General features: G+C 41.3%; 1 protein-coding gene across 1 annotated transcript in view; it reads left to right on the forward strand.

Moving 5' to 3' along the window:
* The first annotated feature begins 5710 nt into the window (after positions 1 to 5710).
* LOC124864569 (SH3 and multiple ankyrin repeat domains protein 1-like) overlaps positions 5711 to 22315 on the forward strand; it is a 120755-nt gene continuing 104150 nt past the window's right edge. The window contains exon 1 of the mRNA XM_047359400.1: positions 5711 to 6008. The gene's annotated coding sequence lies outside the window, so the exon portion shown is untranslated. The remainder of the gene's footprint in view (positions 6009 to 22315) is intronic.

Here is a 22315-nt window from a genome sequence, read left to right on the forward strand (position 1 = left end):
ATATAGCTGCAGGGACATCAGTTTGACCAACACCGGTTTAAGTCTGTCTGATGTTAAGTCTTAAGTAGCTGACAAGGTGGAAGCTGTGAATGAAACTGGTAGATGTAATGGACCGAATCAAACGGAAAAAAAATCAACAAGTATTCATTATTTTTAGTTTTATTTATTGCAGTGACGTTTTTGCATGTGGTGTTGACCATGTTGCGCACCAATGTGATGAAGTAAGAGTAATTCTTGTTATTTTTCTTAACTTATATCAGTTACTGTAAAAGATAATGGTGTTTATTCTCATAAACCGAGTTAAAAAGCACATTTGTACCCCCCCAACAAATTTCATACTTATCACCGAGTAGCGTGGTTGTTCAGAATGGTTAGTCTGGCTGTTGATCTCCTGCTTGAGACTTCTGCCCTGGCAGTTTCGTGAACTGTGGGAACTAAGACTCTTTTGAATTGATAACACTGGTTTTGTTCAGTAAGGAGAAGTCCATTGTTTTCAGTTTGATGAATCTGTCCCATCGTTATCGTACAGCTGGGGTTTTAGGGAAAATGTAGACTCTCAATGCATCTTTTAATATCTTAAAAATTTTTTTTTTTCAAATACAAAAACAGGTTATGTTCCTGGTTCAAAAAGCTGTCATGCATATATGGTACTCACGTCCTGTTCTCAAAAGAAAACTGGCTAAAAAGGCTTTTTTTTCGTCTAAAAAGTACTCGTACTCGTCGTCTTCCGCTTTATCCGGGACCGGGTCACGGGGGCAGCAGACTCAGCAGAGACGCCCAGACGTCCCTCTCCCCAGACACCTCCTCCAGCTCCTCCGGGGGGAGCCCAAGGCATTCCCAGGAACCATGGCCTCGGACTTGGAGGAGCTGATCTTCATCCCGGCCGCTTCACACTTGGCTGCGAACCGCCCCAGTGCATGCTGTAGATCTTGGCTAGGGGGGGCCAGCAGGACCACGTCATCTGCAAAAAGAAGAGACGAAATCCTCTGGTCCCCAAACCAGACCCCCTCCGGCCCTTGGCTGCGCCTAGAAATCCTGTCCATAAAAGTTATAAACAGGACCGATGACAAAGGGCAGCCCTGCCAGAGTCCAACATGCACCGGGAACAGGTCCAACTTAGTGCCGGCAATGCGAACCAAACTCCTGCTCCGCTTGTACAGAGATCGGATGGCCCCTAGTAAAGGGCCCCCAATTCCATACTCCTGTAGCAGCCCCCACAGGGCATTACGAGGGACACAGTCGAATGCTTTCTCCTGGTCCACAAAACACATGTGGACCGGTTGGGCAAACTCCCATGAACCCTCGTGTACCCTGTAGAGGGTATAGAGCTGGTCCAGTGTTCCACGGCCGGGACGAAAACCACACTGCTCCTCCTGGAGCCGAGGTTTGACTATCGGCCAGACTCTCCAATACCCTAGCGTAGGCCTTACCAGGGAGGCTGAGGAGTGTGAGCCCCCTGTAGTTGGAACACACCCTCCGGTCACCCTTCTTATGTAGGGAGACCACCACCCCAGTCTGCCAATCCAGAGGCACTGTCCCCGACCGCCACGCAGTGTTGAAGAGGCGTGTCAACCATGACAGCCCCACAACATCCAAAGACTTGAGGTACTCAGGGCGGATCTCATCCAACCCCAAAGCCCTGCCACCGCGGAGCTTTTTAACCACCTCGGTGACTTCAGCCTGGGTGATGAAAGAGTTCAACCCCGAGTCCCCAGCCTCTGTTTCCACCAGGGAAGGCTTGATGGCAGGATTGAGGAGATCCTCGAAGTACTCCTTCCACCGCCCGATAATGTCCCCAGTCGAGGTCAGCAGCTACCCACCCCCACTGTAAACAGTGTTGGCGAAGCACTGCTTCCCCCTCCTGAGGCGCCGGACGGTTTGCCAGAATCGCTTCGGGGCCAAGCGGTAGTCCTTCTCCATGGCCTCACCGAACTCCTCCCAGGTCCGAGTTTTTGCCTCTGCCACCGCCCAGGCCGCGGCACGCTTGGCCCCACGGTACCCGTCAGCCACCTCAGGAGTCCCACAAGCCAACCACAGCCAATAGGAATCTTTCTTCAGCTTGACAGCGTCCCTTACTGCCGGTGTCCATCACCGGGTTCGGGGATTGCCGCCGCGACAGGCACCGCAAACCTTACGGCCGCAGATACGGGCAGCAGCATCGACAATTGATGCGGATAACATGGTCCACTCGGACTCTATGTCTCCAACATCCGTCGGAATCTGGTCAAAGCTCTCCCGGAGGTGAGAGTTGAATACATCCCTGGCCAAGGGGTCCGCCAGACATTCCCAGCAGACCCTCACTATGCGCTTGGGCCTGCCAAGTCTGTCCGGCTTTCTCCTCCTCCAGCGGACCCAACTCACCACCAGGTGGTGATCAGTGGACAGCTCAGCCCCTCTCTTCACCCGAGTGTCCTAAACATGCGGCCGAAGGTCTGATGATACGACAACAAAGTCGATCATTGACCTCCTGCCTAGGGTGTCCTGGTGCCAAGTGCACTGATGGACACCCTTATGTTTGAACATGGTGTTCATTATGGACAATCCGAACACCATGTCTAAAAAGGTGCTTTGAAAATGATTTATCTGCTTTAAAAAAAGCAATGAAAAGACTAATTCTGAGTTTTTTGTGTCTAAAATTTCTTAATACCTACCCTTTAAACAAGGCAACTGTTGGTTCAGCTTTTTTCCAGCTGTCCTGTCATAAACGTTATTGTTTAACATGCTAACTAAGGCCTTGGAGTTTGAATAGAGCTCTTGAGGTTTGTTTTAGGTTCTCTGAGGATTATATGATCTAATTTTGGGTTGAATTTGCTGGAATGTCTACTCCTGGGAAGGTTGGCAGATGCCTAGAATTTTTCCACATGGTAGAATGATGGACTTTAAATTATTTGAACATTTATGGGCAGCAACAGTTGCTTCTGCACAGTTATTGCCTGCATTCCCCAAATTCAATATTCATTTCATTTTATTTATGAAGGAGCAAAATATGCATTTCATTATAACAACAAAAGAACACAATAATTTTAAAGTAAACAAAAAATTCATTCAAACATATAAAATTCAACTGTATGCTGTGAAGAAAAAGTCATTTGTTTGCTCAGATACCTCAATCCCAGCTCTCTCCCATCCACAGGGATCCTCTGTAAACATCAGGTTGTTAGAATTTATTCCACTTTCACTCTGTAGTTAATGGAGAGCTGCAAATGTGCCTTAAAATATCGAGCAATTTAGGATGTCCTCAATGCGAGCAGGAAAGGGCTTCAGAGAGGAGAAGCAAACTGAGGACCTGTCATCACTGGACTCTGAAGCAGTGGTTATGGAAGCTCTCGACAGGATCAGGCGGTTATCCGGCTGGGAATCAATGTGGAAAAAGTTTTGTTTTTTCTTTTTCCAAAAGCTTTGGGCAGAGCCACCCGAAGGTTATAAGGGGACCCGGAGCAAAACTGTGTCCGAGGGCCCAATAACAGTAGGAACAATCACCAACTAGCCACCACAGCTTCACTAATATTTCTTTAAGCTTGTTTTCTGCGCGTTCCAAATTTTTTTTTATCATCAACTGACAACAAAGGCCACAAATTGACTGTAAGGCGTACTTATTTGGTCTGTCAGTTGTGTTGGTCCACAGAGTTTCTATAGACTGTAAATTTAAGGGACAAAAAGGGTAAGCTATTACCCCAGCCTAGACACAAACACAAGGAAATTATTAATTATAATAATTGTTATAATAATTAATTTATAGCATTAAATTATGATCATCAGCAAAGAGATTACTATAGGATTTACCCCAAATTTTTATTTTGACTAAATGTTAATGTTAAGTCATAAAAAGCTCAATTGTTAAAAATTTTCTATGTTGGAAAACGTCAGGAAATTTGAAAACGGGCTGACTCTGGAAGTTTTGAGTTTCAAGCCAGACAAATCAGCTGATTTGCTGAAAAACATGTTCATTTCTTCTCCTTTTTTATTACCTCCTTTAATACGATATAGATCAGGTTCAATACAGGCTGCATGGTGGTGCAGTTAGTAGCACTGCTGCCTTGCAGAAAGATTTGGCATGTTCTCCCCTGATGTGTGGGTTCTCTCCGGGTACTCCAGCTTCCTCAAACATCCCCAACATTTGCTTATTAGGTTAACTGGTTTCTTAAGTTACCTCTGTTTTGTCCTGTATGTCTTTATGTTGTCCTGTGAAGGATTAGGGACCAACCCTGATGCAACCTTGCAGGGACAAGCAGGTACATACAATGGATGGGTGGATGGATATTGCTGACTGTCTGTGTTCCATCACATATTTAATTTTGTGGAATTGTTTTGTTCTCTTCTCCCGACTGGTACCTTGGTTGAATCATGATTTAAAGCCTTTGTAACCTTTCTGCCATCTGTGGCTTCAGTTAAAGAAAGCAAATGACCAAGAACAAGCCTGGTGGGCAACTTTATTTACTGTTAATCGGATTTTCTATGGTTGATGGCAGGTAAGAACCCAAGAAAGTGATTGCTAAAACGGAATTAGAAAGTGCTTCAGCAAGGTAGTTTAATGGTTTGCACAATAATGCCACCAGGCTATTGCAGTGTTTTTATTTTTTCTGTCACCTTTTAAAAATGTGATTTTCAGTGGATCTGTTCAAGGTATATGTCACATTAAACATGGAAATAATCTGAGTTCGAATGCAAAACTAAAGAGAAATATGAGGTCATTGGCTGCTATAGTTCATAGTAGTTCAGTTTTTCATTACAAACAACAATTAGCAAGTCCTACTGGCTTTCAAACTTGCTACAGGAACACAGTGAGGTTGGCTGTGATGTTGTTCCCAGATCCAAGATGTGGGAAAACCTGCTGCCCCTCAGCAGCTGCTTAGTTCAACTATGCCTCTGACTGTTAAGATTTTGGTGAAATATCAACGAGAGCTTCTTCCCCCCCATCATCATGATCGGACTGAAAAAACATCTGTTTGAGTGTTTGAAGGTGGGTATCCTGCAGACAGCCTTCTTATCTTCCCTGTTTGCCCCAGTATTAAGCAATTATAGTGAGTTTAACTCATCAGAGCAAATCTGACCACTGATGAAATAATGGAGCTAATTTCTCTTTGCTATTCAGCTTAGTTCATCTGTAGGAAGCTCCTTCTCCACCCACAGAGCTCCTCTCCTCTGTATGATAATAAGCATTGCAGCAGTGGTTTCCCTCATCATCTTCTTATACACATCTTTTCATTTCTTATTCATATTCCTGTGGGTGTGAGAATACACACATGCCGGCTGCTCTTCTCCACATTGTGCTTTAATTTGTCTTTGATTCTGGTTGATTGTGATGAGAAGCTGTGGAAGATCAGTGTGTGGTTGTCTTACATGGTAATTACAGGATTATCTTCTCTTTATTTTATGTATCTGAGTGTCTCTGCAAGGTTGGGTGGATCCCTCTATGTTTTCTGTTCTCAGCTTTTGTAAAAGATGAGGAAAAAAAAACGTTATTTTCACAGCTAAGAGTCTAACTCCCAAACATCAAAGACAGAGAGAAAGAAAGGGGGGGGGGGACAAATTGAAGGAGGGAGAGGTATACCCTGTATCCGGGTAATGACAGAGGAGGGGAGAGATGGAGGGAGACAGAGAGGTAAGGGAGGAGAGGGGAGGCGGGTGAGAGACTCAGCCAACCAGTACGAGGAGAGCTTAAGAAGGGGAGGGATGTAGAACGAAGGATGGGGAGCCTGTCGGACCAAAGAGATAGAAGTGTTACTACAGAGCTGCTGCTGCAGGAGGAGGAGAGGCGAGGAGCTGTTGAAAATGATGCCGCTCCGCTCCTCAGGGTCCAGCAGCACACTGGACAAACTGTAATCTCTTAAACGTGCCGGTCAGTGTTGAAGGAGGAAGGTTTTTATTGTTGCATCTTCCTGCTCGTCTCTACTCACTCCTCATTTCTCTGCAACTGGCAGCTGCTGGGCTCCCCCCCATCTCTTATTCCCACTTTCTTCTTTCCAGTGGAGGGAATTCTCCTTTTTCACCAGGAATTATAAAAGACAGTAAGACTCTTTCCTGTCTTTTTCCTTGTTTCTTTGTCATTCCGGAGTTGCATGGAAACAGAGGACGCTTGCTTTCTGATGTGGCTTCATGTTTGTGGAGGGAGTCAGTAGGGGGTATGTCTGTGCGTGCAGCAGGAGCTGGGAGGGGGCTTCGAATGTTCAAGTTAACTGCATTGATGTGAAACATTAATTCTCCTGTCAGCATCAGTGCATGGAAGAAATAAATGTGCAGAAAAACTAAAATAAAAGGATATAGAAAACAATGAGTGGATCTGCTGAGAATGCAAAATGGAAGAGAAATGTTTACACCTTAATTCAAGCACAAAAATGGTTTTCCCACAGCTGTGGGAAGAGCTGCAAGGGGAGGAAAATGTTTGTGCATCAGATGTAGAAACACAATATGACACAACATAGATTTACCTTTGTGACAAATTGATAATCCCACCCACATACATTTGCTTGCCTGTCAAGGTTCGCAAATGAGGTGGTGCACAGAGCAGCTCAGTGTTCACATTAAAAGGCCAACTGGTGCATAAAATCACTCAGTTAATCAGACTTTAGCTCCCCTGACATGCTGACTGTAGTGTGCACAGGCAGGGCAAGCATGAATGAGCATGAACACAGATGCATGTAAAAAAATAAATAAATATTAGTTCTCAAGAGCAGATGTAGCAGGAGTTTTTCTGTGAATTAAACAGCAGATGCATTTCTCACTTGAAATGGCTCTTTCTGCAGAATGAGTGTGTTTGCTTCCGTCCTCTCATTATCTCCACCTCTGTTTAATCTATCTATAGATGCCTTTGTCTCTGCTGAAAGGGTCACTTTACAAGGTGCATGTAATTACACAAAAGCACAAGTTTTTCAGGGAAGAACCTGTTGTTGGAGGCGTTTAAATGCTGCAAACGTGAGTGCAGTTTTGGGTTTTGCAGGACAATGACAATGCAGGGACATCACCCACGCACTATCATAGTAACCAGCACATGCTATTCAGATTCTGTATGTGAGGAAGGTAATGACAGAGGAGCGCTTCTTCAAACAGCAGAGCATTGAGCTCAATTTACAGCAGTGAAACTCCTTCATGCATCGATTTGGAGACACTATTAGGCTGTGTTGGTGTAGAAGTGAAGAGCTGGGTCAGTGTGGAGTGGGAATAAATGAGAGTTCAAAAACTCTTTTTACTTACAAATGTCGAGGAGTCTTTTTTATACTTAGCCATCCTACATACCATACTGTTTTCTCATTTTAAACCATCTCAAATTGTCTTACATCTGACTTCAAGGGAGCTGCACTTTCTTACAATCTTTTAAAGTGATCAATAGCTGCTAACCCAGCAGTCATAGAACAAGAGGGGGCCTGCACCCTGAATAGGTAGCTAGTCTAACACACACACACAGAAAATATACTAACATGGTTTTCTTTGTAAAGTGGGAAGAAGTTGGAGTACCAGGAAAAATCTCAAAGGTGCATAGGGAGAACATTAAAACTCCACACATTGCCTATCTCTGGTAGTTAGTTGCCAAGAGGCCGGGTACTGCTCGGACAGGTTAAAGTGCAACATGGACCGGAAAAATCAGTTGAGTTAAGTTTCTATATACAACGCTTTTAAAAATCACAAAAAGTTTGGCTGCTTGGGAGCAAAATATATTAACTGACTGCCAACAGTTAGGCTCCAATAAAGAAAAGGTCTGATTTGGTGGTAATTTTGGAAGTAATTTGGGGGTATATGCAGGCAAGGGATGAGTGTTTAAATGATCTGATGTGCAGGGAGATAGCAAGTCCAAAACAATACTTGTACAATCTCTCTAGATTGTTCAGAGACTAAAGTAGAGTAGAGATGTTTACGGATGTTAAAACCAGTGGGTGCCTTGGGAGGTCCACACATATCAGGTCATCCTGCATACCAGAAATTTTATTGTTTTATGTTGTGGGAATAGTGCCCTTTATTTTGTAAGTTGACTGACAGGAAATGGGTTGGAGAAAGAGGGGAAGACATGCAACAAAGGTCAACAGGCCAGTACTTGAACCCATGACAGCTGCGTCAGTGTATGTGTCACCCACTTTACCGCTGAGCCACCGCCACACCAGTGTACCAGGAAATTTAATCAATCACTTAATCTCTTGGCACCACCTCCATCAAGTTAAAGAAACTTGTGATGCCTTTTCCAGATGAGCCATCCTTACACAACATAATTTAAATATCATTTACAGGTTACAAATTACTGCCAGATTAGACCATTCCCATTGGTGCTTAAATTGGTGCTCAGCCCTTTTGTCACGTAGGGCAGCATGACTTTTTGGTATTTTGTTCAAGTGGTTTTCATCAACAGCTCCTCAGGGGTTTTAAACGTGCTTAAAAAGTCCTTTTTAGGTTTTTGTCTGCTCTTGCATTCATAATCAGTTTAGCACCTGGCCGTTTGCAGAAAGATCTGTGGCGAAAAATAACAAAATTTGTTCTTATTTCTTTAGTTGAATTTATGAAAATACCAAATATAACAGTTTGAAGGACAGAAAATCCTGTTATATCACCAACAAAGTGATTCTCAGGGAGAAAACTTAACATGGAGTAGAACATCAATCAAAATATGATACATTTGCAGTTTTTTTCCTGTGCTTAAAAGATACGACTTTTACATAGTATTTATCTGCTAGCGATATTATTCTTTTAGCCCTGATGCTACAAATTATGCAGTCTTGGTCAGGTACTGGAAAGGAAATTAGCAAAAACGCAGCCAAAGTCTGGAGAAAAACGTTGACAGACCTTCAAAACGCCTGGAGAGATATTGATCAGACCACTTTAAAAGATTACAAAAAGTCTGGGTGCAACTCACAGACAAAAAGTTTAAGCTGCAAGAAAGAGCTGTTCGATTTAAACTTACCTTGATACAAAAGAAGTATGTAAATCATTTGATTGCAAGGAGCTGGCACTTCTAAAAGAAACACCCTGAATTGAGAATGACAAGTTTATTAAGTGACGGTTTGATAGTGTTGCATTGTAGGCATACATAAAGCTGAGTGGTTTATTGTGCAATTGCCTCAACGTGCAGGATGACGTGTTTTGAAGGGGTGCCCCGATACTCCCGCTAGTTCAAGCACAGGTACGTCTGTACGTCCCACATGCTGTGATTTTCAAAAACGACCACTGAGCTTCATGCAAACCCAACATGCATCCCCCCTATAAAACTCCAGCAACTGCTGGTACTACTGTGCTACCACTTACACCAAATTACACATAACATTATGACTAAGGTGAACTGAGTAACATTAGTTATCTCTTCATCATGTAATCTTTTGATATCTGGGACTTACTGGTCAGCAGGTAAACACTGTGTTCTCTGTTGATGTTTAAGAAGCTGGAAGTTTAAGGATTTAAGCGAGCTGAAAGTGCCAGATTGTGATGGCTGGATGGTCCTTTTGAGGGTCAAAGCATCTCCGATACTACGGCTTTTGTGGGATGTTTCCAGTGTGCAGTAATCGGTTTCCATCAAAAATGCTCGAAGAAAGCAACATTAATGAACTGGCAACAGGATCAAGGTCAGCCAAGGCCTATTGGTGCATAGATGGAGGGAAGGCTGGCCCGTGTTGTCCGTTTAAAGAGACAATCCGAGGTAGCTCAAACTGCTGAAAAAGTAATGTAGGTTCTGATAGAAAGGTGTCTGTCTACAGAGTTGGATCTGAATTGGGCTGTGTAGCTGCAGACCAGTCAGGGCCCCTGTGCTGACCCCTGTCCCGAAAGTGGCAAAAATGGACTTGTGAGCATCAGAACTAGACACCAGGAGTGGAAGAAGGTGGTGTGAACTGATGAATCATATTTTCTTTTACATCATGTGGTTGTCTGAGTGTTTGTGCATCACTTACCTTGGCACCAGAATGCACTATGGGAAGAAGGTAAGGAGGTAGAAATGGTGTGATGCGTTCTGCAATGTCCTGCTGGAAACAGACTATGCTCAATCTCTTTCAGCAGGATAACGCTCCCAACCACAAAGAAGAAAATGGTTCGGAAACAGTTAGAGGAGCATAAAAACCAGTTTAAGGTGTTGACCTTGCTTCCAAACGTGCCGTGCACCCTGAATAGGTAGGCGGTTTAACATACACACACTTGCAACTAAAGACAATTATACAGAGATGCACATCTTTGCAAAGTGGGAGGAAGCTGGAAATGATAGGAGCAGGACAAAAACCAGTTTGAGTTGTGCTTCCCCCTTGCTTCCACATTCCCCAATTCTCAATGGGTAAATGGACAAATAAGTGCAATCCATGGAGGTCCCACCTTACAACCTACAGGAGTTAAAGGATCTGCTGCTCACAAATTTGCACCAGAGGCCACAGCACACCTTCAGGGGTCTAGTGGGCTCCATGCCTTGATGGGTGTTTTGGGTGGTGGATGGTTATATTGTTATGCCAGATCAGTGTATATCCTCTCCTGTGCGCTCCGCAGCTACTTCCTAATGAAATCATCGACATATCCAGGAATGTGATCCAAATTGGAGCCTTCCTCCAGGTTCTGTAACTGTTTTAATGTAAAGAAATGAAGGATAACTGAAGACGAGCAGTTCTGTGACTGGGCGTCTGAGGCCCTAGCTTGCTCATACAACGTGCCAAACACACTGCTGTTAACATATATGAGGAAAGCAATTAGTGCCAATTTGAACTGATTGAGTCACATTTTCTAAGACAGATTTATGAGTGGCTGTACTTCACAGGAAATCATAACATCATGTCTGGGTGAGTCACTGCTCTAATGTCTTTATTTACCATCTTCCAAAGGCTTTACAGGCCTCAGCTCTGATTTTGTTCTTTGGGAGATAATTTGGCCTGCGGAAGTTGAGCTGATCTGGTTCAACAAGCCAATTTAGCTGCAACTGAGAGCTGACTGCCATGTCATCTTTGCTTCAAACATTATTTGGCACAAAGAAAGAGCCAAGGTCCAGTAAACAACCCATACTCGGTGGCAGCAGTTTGAATTGACATTCAGCTCATGTTAGTGGGGAAGTACCATTAATTCCATCTGTGTCAGCAAAGTTTACTTTGGTTCCAGGATGGACTCGGAGGACTCAGCAGCGAATTGGCGTTTCCTGCCATGCAGATCCCTCCGTGGGGATCAGGGGGCCACAATCTCTGCAGAACACATATTCGGTACCAGTGAGCATGAAAAAAAGAAAGCTTATGAGCACACAAAGGCAGAGCTTAGCTGATGACGATTTTTTGTATTACATTAAGGCAGGTTCATAATGAGAAATAATACAGTTTCTTTTGGATTGATTGGCCATCTGCTCAGTTGTTTTTTGTTGAAACCTTGCCAGAGTTTAACTTTCTCTGGGGTTTATCATTTGCAGCCTCCCTCTTGGTTTATTTGCTCAACTGCATGGGAGTTTAGCTCAGCTTTCTTCCTGCAGCACAGCTCAGGGTGATGCAGTTCATACCTCCAGATTTAGACATCTCAATCTCTCACTCTTTTCTCTCTCTCTCCCTCTCACTCCTCCATCTCCTAGTGGTGGTAAGCCACTGATCTGGGACAGACAGGCCTCCCCTGCGCTTTGTCCTACTTCAGCTCTGTCCTCTCTCTCTTGTTTCGTATTATTTCCTTCCCCTCTGTCTCTTACCTGCAGCCATCTGACTTTGAGCGACAGGTTCTGAATCAGTCTCGATAAATCATGTCACTGCCTACGGGTTCTTCGTCACACCAGAGTGATGGTTCTGTCTTGCGTTGATGGGTTGTTGGAGTGTTTTGGAGATAGAGGTGATACCATTACTCACAGTACTTTTTAGAAAATGTTGACATGTTGAAAATTGATGCCTGTCGGCCTTGAAGCGCCTCCCATTTGAAGAGAGACAATGGTTTGGAGATTTTTGGGACAAAACTCTTGGCGTCAGTGAAGGAAATAACACATCAGTGAGGATACTAACTCTCTGCTGAGCCATTTGTCCAGTTGGCGCTTCAAAATTATTGGTTAGTACTTGGTTATCTGAGATAAGAGGGTGTCTGAGTTAGTGTCAGAATGAACAGAAAGTGAAGTAAGAGGAAACAGCTAAACTTTTATTGCAGTAGCAAAATCTCACACTAGTTCAGAAAAATTAAATTTAACTTCCACAGTTATTGGCGCCACTAAGTCTTGTCCTAGAACATTTCACAAGGTTGGAGCATACCAACAGAGGGGTCTATGACAGATCTTCTGTCTCTTTAGATCGTCCAGGAACCCTGGATCCTCTCTTATGTTCACTTTTCTTCAGCTCGTCTCACTGGTTTTCTAGAGGGTTTAGGTCTGGAGAAGGTTGAGTTTATCTCTGCTGAATCATGTCTGTGTTGATTTGATCAGATGTTTTGGATCATGATCCGGTTCAAAGATCCTGTGAACCCTGTGGCGTCTCATTTTCAGTTTTCTGTCAAAGTCTACACAATTTACTGAAAATGTCCTGATGTTTCATGATTCTTAGGGCATTTGGTAGAGAAACAGGCCCACAGCATCACAGATCCTCCACCGTACTTACCATGGCATGAGGTTCTTTTCAACATTTTTATTGTTTTGGTCCTACCAGACCCACCAGGAGTGTTTATTGCAGAACATTTTATTCATGATCTCTTGATGTTCTTTTCTGGAAACTCTTTCCTGATTAACCATCTTTCTTATCTGAATGGGATGTTCTCTTGCCTTTCCCATTTAGAAGAGTGGCTGAATGAAATGGGCCTCTGAGCTGCATCCTATTTATACTCCAGGGAAACAGAAAGTTAGTAATCACCAATTAACAGTTCTTCGCTAAACTAAAAAAGTAAACAATATGTAAAAAAAAATAGAAATGTCTTTGTAGGTTTGAATCTTATTCTTAATTTTCGTTAGCTGGCTGCACTGGATTATATTTATGGGTATCTAAAGGTCATGGGGTGTGAATACTTTTGCTGTGCACTGTGTGTGTCTTCTCTGCATTTAATTATTTATTAAATTTCTGGGATTTGATCTGACTCCTGTTGTAATTGTTGTAATGTACTGATCTCCTCAGATAAAGCAACCTACGTATGACTGATTATAACTCATATTTTATATCAGTTTAGCATTAAATGCATGTAGAGGACAGATCTATCAATATTTTCTCACTCAACCAAGAACATTTTCTATCTCTCTCTCTGGCTATAGCCATGCCAACATGGAGTCACTACAGCTTATTTGGTGATAAAATTGTTTCAGCAGTGGCGATTTGCCTCAAGCCAACATTTGATCAGCACAAAGACTGTTCGGAGTGTGATTTTGTGTCTTCGGGTACTGCAACATACTCAGTAATAACACCAGCTCTCTCTTGATCTCCCTTGCTTGCACTCCTCACAACCACATCCCATTTATCCCATTAAAGCAGTCCACTGATGGTAATTGGAGGGAGTGTAATGCAGAGACTGAGGGTGGTGGAGCTTTGGCCAGACCCCTTCATGCATCATGGATTCTCCCTCAGTTTATTAGGGCTAAATGTGCCACAGAGAGGTGTTTGGGGGGAGGGGGCGACTTTTTTTACTGCTGCATCATCAAAGTAGGATCGTTATTTTTAGCAGCAGCAGCAGATGCACAGCAGCACTGAAGTGGTGCGGCCCAAGATGGCGATGATGAGAGTGTCGGATGAGGTGTAACCTGTGTGTTTGTGTGTTGAAACAAAACAGGATGGATTCATGCTTTCATGATGTTTACACCTAACTCAGACCGACCCCTTTGAATGTTGGAGCTGAAATTGAGACTCATCGGACCAGGCAAAAGTTTTCCATTTGCAAACTGAGCTTCAGTTTACCATTGGTGGTTATTTGAGCTACTGTTGCCTTTCTATTATCTCACAGCTAGTCTGCTTATTCTCCCCAGATTTTCTACAAGGTATTTCTGTCCTTACAACTGCCGCTCACTAGATATTTATTCTTTTTCAGAGGAAATGGGAGGTCTCGTGGGTGTTTTTGGACATCCTAATAGATAATCGGACTGACCTGCCTGGCTCCTTCAACCATAAATTACTTAAATCCCCTTTCTTCTCTATTCTGATGCTGAATTATAACTTTGGCATAATTTCTTCACCAATGCTGGATGCCGAAAGGCACTGAACTGTGATTGGCTGAGTCACTATTTGTGGAAGCAAGCAGTAGAAAAGGTGTATCCAATAAAGTGGCAGGTGAGTGCATTTCTGTTTTGGATGAATGACACCTTAGGGCGCTTAGCAGGATAAATACCAAACATTCTGAGAGTAATATGAAAAAACATTCAGTCTTTGACAACTAGAGGTTTAAAGACAAAACACTTTGTTTGGGGGGATTCCGTTTTATCCATTTACCACCCAAGCTTTGAGTGTAGCTCTTCAGATTGGCAGAATCTTAAGCATGTTTCTCATTCTATCCAACAGCAGCTCATGCTTCATGTTCTCTTACTGCTGAGAGGCTAATATGGTTGAATTTCATTTGTTGTTTGAGTTGTACGCCCGGTCGGAGACTCTTGTTTAGTGGAGCGAGTTTTTTTGTCGATGATGCTGTCACTCTGAATGACACACAGATTTCACCTGGTGTCAGGTTGGCTTCTTGAGATTGAAGGGTATCTGAGCTGCGTCGCTTAGTTTCTGTCACAGTGTAACAGCTGTGTTCATGTTCACAGGCTTTGGGCTGTTCACTCTTCATTTTCCAGTCCACTGATTAGCTTTGACACCACAAAAACAGCTTGTTTTTCCTTCTTTGTCACTCTGCGACCTCTTTAAACTATTTTCTCACCTCTCATTTTGTTTCTGTGGAGGCTAATTTAAATGATCTATCTATCTATCTATCTATCTATCTATCTATCTATCTATCTATCTATCTATCTATCTATCTATCTATCTATCTATCTATCTATCTATCTATCTATCTATCTATCTATCTATCTATCTATCTATCTATCTATCTATCTATCTATCTATCTATCTATCTATCTATCTATCTATCTATCTATCTATCTATCTATCTATCTATCTATCTATCTATCTATCTATCTATCTATCTATCTATCTATCTATCTATCTATCTATCTATCTATCTATCTATCTATCTATCTATCTATCTATCTATCTATCTATCTATCTATCTATCTATCTATCTATCTATCTATCTATCTATCTATCTATCTATCTATCTATCTATCTATCTATCTATCTATCTATCTATCTATCTATCTATCTATCTATCTATCTATCTATCTATCTATCTATCTATCTATCTATCTATCTATCTATCTATCTATCTATCTACCTATCTACCTATAAAGTTCATGTTTCTTCAAGATTTTTCACTCTTTGACTTTTTCAACAAAGTCTTTCTCTTAATGGCTTAATTTCTGCATACACTGTTTCCTTGGAAGCAGTGTATGCAGAAACTGAAAAGCCTTGCACTGTTCTGCATGGTGGCGGTGCGTACCAGCAGTAGGCAGCAGTGGGTGTTTTAAAATGCATGGGAGATGATGAGTTGGCAGTGTTCAGGGCCAGAGAAAAAGGTTTAGGGCATCACGATGCATTAATAATGGAAACACAGCTGGCAGTATTTATAGCAACAGCAGCATGAATGGGAAGTGATACATGAGGTGGATCCTGCCAGCTCGGCCGGACACCAGCCTGTCGGATCATGGTGGGTCCAAGAGAAATCCCTTCTCCCAGAAACACATTCTGGAAATAATACACAGACTAACTGAGGTCCATTTGTGATGTCTGAGGACTTGGTATGAGAGGATTGCTGCTGATGGTTTGAATCTATACTGGAGAGAGGAACCCATCGATGGAGTTAAAGGGCATGCAGCTTGTGGGAGCTGTTTGAAGTCATATTGATTGGCCTACATTGCAGAGATGTGATAGATTTCTCCCACTGCGGTGAGTTTTAGTTCTCATCCTCTGGCCTGAAGTCATTTAACTCCTCATTTGTCACCGATACACCATTCTCTGGCCACTTTAAAAACCTGATGTATATAAATGCACCATTAAAAGCTGGTTTTGTTTGGCAATCCAGTAAAAACACAGGATTAAACGTGTTAAAAAATAATTATAGAACAGGATGAACCCATATAGAGGTATCAGGGTTTTAAAATGTGCAAAAAGATAATAGAATTGGTCAAATAATTAGATTTTTTATTCATAAACGTTTTTAGGGTGCATTTTTATTTTTGTCAAAAAAACTGTCTAAATATTTTCATTCATTTTATGTATTTATTCACTATAGTTTAGTCTTTAAGAATTAAACTGACTGTTGTTAATATTAGACATGTTGTATATGGTTCGACTATTTTGAAACTTTGGTTTTATAGTGTTTTTTATCCCTGTTTGTTCACTTTTCTTTTATTTATGTTCTAATTATTTTAGATTTTGATTTTATAATAATTAGATTTTTCTATTTGTTTTTAACTGTTTTGCATTTCAGTCACTAATTATTTAATGACAGTTCTTTTGAAATTATTTTGTTTTTGTTATGGTCATCCTTAATTTTGAGCCAGATATTTATTTATTTATTTATTTATTTTATAACTGCAGCATAAATATGTTTACAACTCTGTTGCACCATTCTTACTTTATTAGATATTTGAAAGATAAAGTATTACAAATTACTGTTCATGGCATAAAATTAGTTTTTATACCTGCTTGGTATTAAGACTTACACCACGTTGGATGACGTTCGGTTTGAAGGCAGCGGCGCTGACAAAATGGCAGAAGGGAGGAGCTGATTTTCTCTGCGAGTCAAATAGGTAGAGAACATCTCATGTTGAGTCTAGTGGTTATTTTGAACAAATGTTTGTTTCATAAGAAGGCAAACAGGAAGACCACAGAGAAAGTTAATGGATGTAGTAATGGAGGAATGTGTTGGTATAAAGGAGAAGGATGTTTGGGCTGGGGTGAGATGAATGCAGAAACAAGCAGCAACTGCTGTTTGCTTCTCCTCAAACCGACGTTAAATTTAAAGTCTTGAAGTGTTGCACCTTAGACCCTCTGAGAAGAGCTCCTAATAGATCCGAAGCTTGACCACAATGGGTTCAAACCTCCTCTACTTGTTAAGACAAGACTTACTCACGCTGTGACCGCTCTGTCTGACTTTTGGCCTCAGTCTGGGTTCTTATAAAGTGAGTATGGATCTCTCTCCTCCTGCCTACTCTTATGTTTCAAACACTCTATAAACCAACTCCAGAGCTCATCTTTAATCAGCTCCCTGGAGGTCAGATCAGAACCTCCTCAGCTGAATTCTGATGAGGTTCTAAAGGACTAGAGGTGATCTAAAAATTCATGTAAAGTTGGCTTTCAATGGGACTGTTAGAAAACAAAAAGCAGGGACCTGGAGGTATAGAGCATGCTCAGCCTCTTATTTGTTGCCTGGAGCAGTGGAGCAGCATCCGCTTTTAATATTTCACGGCTCATCATATGTTCAGCCAGTCTCCTCCCCTGCAGCTACTCCCATTCTGGTTCATTTATGCATAAATCCTCTTCACGTGCTGCCAACTGTTTGCCCCAACTTGGCCTTGATCGAGCCTCCCCAGAGCAGGGAGCAGGTACTGCCACTTCAGCCGCTTCGCCAGACGAGACCGACGAGTCCGAGTGTTATTCAGGATGTTACTCAGCTCTCTGAAACAGGCAGCAAACATGACGGCGAGCAGAGCAGGCTCCGTGTCGACCCAGTAGCGATGATGAATAAAGCTAATTAATTAGCAGACTATTTGAATGTGTTCTCTGTTCTGCAGCTCCCCGGATGATTGACTTCCCCTCATCTGTTCTGCAGAGAAAAGAGAAGCATTGGCAAACAGTTGGCGTGTTATTCACATTAATGCCGTTGGTGTTGAGTCAGAGCCGCAACTGGTAGATTTTCAATATTTATTCTTTTAAATAATATTAATCATAAAATATTTGAAAAATCTACTATTTCTCTTTGGGTACAGTGGTTAAAAACTTATTAGAAAGGTCAAGAATTCATTTTCACCTGAAATACCTTAATGATGAGCTATGAGACAGATTTCCCTCTGCATCCTGTGTGAGAAGTCGAGGACTCTTGAGTGCCCGCTACTGGCCCAGAAAGCTTATCTATGCAGCAGCTGAGTTTGTCTATACCTTGGTCTGGCACTAGTTTAATGAGAATTTTAACATTTTGAAAACGTCTTTGATCAAAACTACTATAATGTACATTTGAAATTGGATATTTACATACACTGTATAAAAAGAGAAATAACATTTTGTTCTGAAAATCTTTCCTTAAATTTAAATAAACCTTTCCTAATTCAGGTCAGATGGGAATAACTATATTATTTCTTTTTGTTAATTGCTAGAATATTAAGAGAGAGAGAGACTTTTTTAGATTTGTTTTGTACATTTCTTCAAAGAAACATTTCCTTTTGGTATAATTTTCTTCTAAACTGCATGACTTGGGTCTAATGTTTTTGGTTTCCATCCAGAAGCTTCTCACAATACTTTTTTGTAAATCTGGCCCATTCCTCCTGATAGAACTGGTGTAACTGGGTCAGGTTTGTAGGCCACCTTGCTCACACACACACCTTTTTCAGCTCTGTCCACAACTTTTCTATGGGAAATTTAAGCAATTTAGTAATCCTTTCCTTCCAAGCAGCCAGACTTTCTTGTGATTTTTCAACGTGGTCATGATAAAAAGTTACTCAGGCCTTTTAGAGAACTCTGTAAGGGGGCAAACACTTTTTCTCAGTATCTGTTGGTCCATTCCTCACATTTTAGAGCATTTGTTTTATTGCCAGAATAATTCTGCACTGAAATGAGTGAAAACACAGCTAAAGTCAGAAGAAAACCATAAACAACATCAAGAAAGCCTGAAGAACTTTTAATCAGAAGCACTTAAAAAATTACATGAAAGCCCTTGATGGTTGGAGGTAAAACATCAAAAAATGAGGGATAGGTACATATGTTTGTATCACGTTTTAATAATTCTAGTCATTAAAAAAGGATACAAAGCAGTTTGGGTGAATATAATTAGAAATGTAGCACAAAAAGTCAGAACATTTGTGTTTCCTTACTGGCTACATCCTGTAGGAAGGCCTCACGTTCCTCAGATTAACCGATGTGGATGTCTCGGTGTCTTTGTCGCAGAACGGAACGCCAAAGCTGATCCCTCAAGTGTTCACTGGGGTGAACCTCGCTCCAGGGGGGGCAAGTGTTATCACCCTGGCAGATAACGTTTGTTTCCTAAGAGTGGACATATGGGATTGCTACTGACTTTGGAATCTCATCTCAATTTGTCTGTGAACTTTTGGTTTCACCAATGTGATGACCCCGCACCACTGCCTCTGCCAAAACCTGATTTAGTAGACTGAAGCATACTTTCTTTCAAATACAGACACACTATTCATTATTCATTTCATTTATCTACCTACGTCTACCCCTAACTTCACTATAAAACACTGATGTCTCCAAGCGAGGACTTTTCAGGGTGGTGTTAAATTGGTTTACCCTAATTATTTGCACTTCTGAAAAAAATGGTGCTTCTTTTAAATGGAAAAAGAGAGCGATGAATGCAGGCTTAGAGTTCCTGTGGAGGCTTATTTTAAAAAAGTTTATTTCTTATAGGATTAGCTTTAGGGATGTTGACATTAGTCTGTAATGAGATGAACACTTGAGTCTGGATTGGGTCGGCCCGTCAGATATTAGACAGTTTTGGTTCTGGAAAAATCCTGAGATGTCCCTGATATCATCCTCCAGTATCTGCCCTACTGTAAATGGCACTTTGTTAGCGTGATGCTCATGCAAGTTTGTGTCAATATTTACATCAGACTCAAGTGGTTTCTGTCAGCCATTATCAGCCACATCACCGTGGACCAATTTTAGCCAATACGCCTTTCCATTGTTCCCTAAATTCATGGAGGTTTTCGGCACAGCTTTCTAAAAGTTCTGAAAATATCTAACTGAAATTGAGATCCTGACTTGGACTAGGCTGTTGTAACACATTGTTTCTTTCCTTTTTTCAGCCATTCTGTTGTAGGTTTTTTGCTGTTTGGATCGTTGTCCTGTTTTGGTCAAACTTTAGTATCCAGAGGAGTTAATGGTCGACTCAATGGCTGCAAGGTGTCCAGGCCTTGTAGCTGCAAATCAAGCCCATATCACCATTCGTCTACCATCATGCTTGATAGTCATGCTTTATTTACTGTGTTTGGATTTCTGTCCATGAAGCTTAACACATGCTAATTGAGGTCTGTACAGTCTAAGATGGAGCTTTTTGGGTTTTTTTAATTTTTAAACATTGCACGCTTTGACCATGGGGTGAATTTGCTGAAACACCCTCTTCTAGGAAGATCAGCAGCTGTTTTAAATGTTTTTTATGTTAATATTACCCTTTCTGCTTGTAAAATGATGGATTTCAGATTTTTAATTAGTAACGACCATATAACCCTTCCCAGATAGGCAGCAAAAATTGCATATAAAAATATAAATATAAAAGGGAACATTTTCACTCAGGTGACTGTGACATATAATGCTACCATATAATGGTAGCATTATATAAGGCTGTTAGTGTTGTGTTTTAGGGACGATCTAACACAGAACGGGTTGAACCTATTTTCTGTTTAATTTCCTGACCACATTGATGTAACTGTTCCTCCACTGGCCCTTAGTCTAGTTTAATGGCACAAAGGCTGGTTACAAAAAAACACATGTAGATCAGGTTGTTTCATTCTTTGCTTGGCTCCCTCAGGCCTTCGAGTGATGTGCAGTTCTTCTCAAGGCTGCTTTTGGTCTGGAGGAACATCTGACCAGAGGTTTTACAGATCTTATCCTGAGAATTTTCTGGTATTAATCTGCTTGTATTGACACTTTCTTGAGGGACTGCTGTGGTGTCTCTGAGTTGTTGTTGCACGTGCATTATCAGACAGAGTGATGGGACGATTTGTGTCCATTTGTGTATCAATGTCAAATGAGGAGGGAGGGAAATTGGCCGTTCCAGTTTCGTGGCATGAAACTGGGGCGATGTGTTCTTTGGAAGTTTCCCAGTGAAATTTCCTGGGGACCAAGACACTGAAAATATCCATCTATATACACACTATGTCCTACATAAAAGAGAGACAGAGAGGAAGAGCGAGACGGAGCATACGGAGATCCGTGTGTGTTCGGGAGAGATAAAAAGATAAGCAGGGAAGAAGGTTGAATGTCGCCGTGCTGGTTATGTTTTTTAAGTCTGTTGATGGCGTCCCACAGACTGCACACTGACTGAAGATTAGTGGAACCAGGTCAAGACTCTGGAAAGAAACCAGCAAAGTTACCTCTCTCTTCTGTCCCGTTAGAGTAAAAACTCAAAGGTTGCCCCAAAACCCTGTTTTTGATGCCCATGAACCAACGCTACTATAAAAAGTGTGGTTTAATAAATGAGTTCAAGATTAAGTTTGAGTTCAACAGATTTATTTGTCACTCAAGCCAAATAGCACTGAGCTAAAGTCCCAAACATCCCTCATTGCTCCATATTTTGCTTCCACGCAGAATGAATTTCTTCCAATCTTTAGCTGTAACTATAACTCAGTTTAAGTGGTGCAGTTTCCTCAGCTCAATAATTTTTACCTTGTTATTGAAAACAAATACAATTTATTATTAAAATTATTTTGTGTGAAGATGAATCCTTTGCCTTTCCAGGAAGTTTCAATTTAAAAAGTATAGTAGATTTATTTTAATTTCAATGATTTATTAAAAGGATAAACTCAGTTCTCTTAAGATTTAGGGAGCCACATCCTGTAAATTTAGTATTCAAGACTACTTATTATTTTGTAAAGACTATTCTGGGAAGTCAAGAGGAAGATTATGTTTGGTGGTCTAATTATGACTTTTAAGACCTATTGGTAATTTTGAGTGGAAAAGGGTATTTAGAAGCAGGAATGGGAGCAGATTCTGGGGTTCAGAGGCCACCTGGATATCCCAGAATCTGTGCCAGAACGTCGGGGATGGAACAGAATAGTTTGGAGTTGCTTTGCAGATTAAATGTATTTTAAACAGTTTCACATCAAGATTTGTTTTTACAGAACATTAAGCATTAATCCTTGTTATGATTCATTATAGATTGTTTTAATTAAAAGGGGGTGAAGTGATTAACTCACATGATCATGTCTTTTGTCCCACGAAGCTGCAGGTGACTTTATATAAACAACACAAAAACAGTCAGGATCGTCAGAAGAACATCATTACTATGAGAGATCAGCAAAATATGTTGAGAAAGATGCTGCATTTTATCTACAGTAGGAGTTCATTTGACTTTGTTTTACACATTAAACAACAACATAATGCCAACAGAAATAGTACATAGATTAAGAGATTAATTACGTAATAAAACATCAGTACTTGTCATTCAATGAAAAGTTTAT

The sequence above is a fragment of the Girardinichthys multiradiatus genome, chromosome Y (genome assembly GCF_021462225.1).
Source record: "Girardinichthys multiradiatus isolate DD_20200921_A chromosome Y, DD_fGirMul_XY1, whole genome shotgun sequence".
NCBI classification, from domain to species: domain Eukaryota; kingdom Metazoa; phylum Chordata; class Actinopteri; order Cyprinodontiformes; family Goodeidae; genus Girardinichthys; species Girardinichthys multiradiatus.